Below are 1,282 nucleotides of genomic sequence, written 5' to 3'. Positions count from 1 at the left end.
TTTAGGTCCAGCAGACCCTGATGCGGGGGCTGGGGTGTGAGCGGTGTGTTTGGGGAGCACACGATGAAGGGAACGTTGTTCGGGGAGGGGATGGTGTCGGGCAGTGGCCTCAGGAACCACGTCTCCACTGTGGGACCTGGAGCTGGCTCTGCTGAGGGTGGAAGTCAGGAGCAGAGAGGGTGTAGCACTGTCCCCAGGCTCCTGTCAACCTTGGAAATGTCTGGAACTGCCTCCTGCTGTGGCCTGGGAAAGCCGACTTTGGAGGCCTGAGGAAGCCCTCAGGGCCCGTGGTTGGAAGGGGAGCAGGGTGCCCTGCAGTGGTAGATGAGGTGATAGGTGTGTGTGTGTATGTATGTGTGTCGGGATGTTGTGAGTGTGTGAGTGTGTGTGTGTTGTGTGTGGGGTGAGTGTGAGTCTGTATGTCTGTTGTGAGGTGTGCATTTGTCTGCATGCTGTGAGATGTGTGTGAGTGTGTGTCTGTGTGTTGTGGGATGTGTGTCCGTGTGTCATTGTAGATGTGAGTCTGTGTGTGTCTGACATGGGTGTCTCGTTAGAGCCCATATGTGTGGATGGTGGGATTTGAGATGGGGGAGCACAGCTCCACGGGGGCTGGTGAGAGGGTGTGTGATGGGCGTCCCCGGTGAGCTCCTACCTCCCCGTCCCTCCACGGCTGCAGATGTTAAGGACAGCAACCCTGATGCGTCTATCACCTGACACTGCAGCATCTGACGTAAGGACCCTGGTGCCAAAGATGCTGGTTCCCTCCCCTCCTCCCTTCCGTGGCCCCCACAGACTCCCAGGTGCATGGCTGCAGAGGGGCTGTGGGGGCTCAGGCCCCTTCTTCCTGGAGTGCTCTTCCTCCAGGGAGTCCAGCCTTGGTGCCAGACAGGAAGAGAAGGAGGGAGGAGCCTCAGGTGAGAACAGAACTTCTGTGCAGAGCCCGACCCTCCCTGTTCCAGGCCCAGATGTTCCCCAGGCAGCCCCAGATCATGTCCTTGGAGTGGAGACATGCCCTGCGCTGGGTGACAGGTGGGGTGAGTCTGTGGAACCTGTCCTGGGTCCTGGAAAGCAGACTCTGGGAATGGGTGCCTCAGCCCAATGCAGGGCTGTATTAGCTCCCAGGGCCCTGTCCTTCCTGACCCCACCTGCAGATGTGCTGCTGCACGGCTCCCCCAAGGCTGGCTCCGACCCTCCCCAGGGACCTGATTCCCAACAAACAGGGGCATCCCTCACGCTGACTTCTCACTGGGTCTCAAACGTGTGTGAGAACAGGTGCCAGCTG

The 1,282-nt window shown here is 59.4% G+C and overlaps 1 protein-coding gene across 1 annotated transcript in view; it reads right to left on the bottom strand.

Annotated features, from left to right (window-relative positions):
* LOC103213225 (mastin-like) overlaps window positions 1–1,282 on the bottom strand; it is a gene marked incomplete at both ends in the record, with an annotated part of 38,534 nt that overhangs the window by 679 nt on the left and 36,573 nt on the right. The gene's annotated exons all lie outside the window — the stretch shown is intronic.

Source organism: Orycteropus afer, unplaced genomic scaffold, assembly GCF_000298275.1.
Source record: "Orycteropus afer afer isolate SDZICR_OR568_19922 unplaced genomic scaffold, OryAfe1.0 scaffold01423, whole genome shotgun sequence".
Lineage (NCBI taxonomy): Eukaryota > Metazoa > Chordata > Mammalia > Tubulidentata > Orycteropodidae > Orycteropus > Orycteropus afer.
This window is presented reverse-complemented; position numbering and strand designations above follow the sequence as displayed.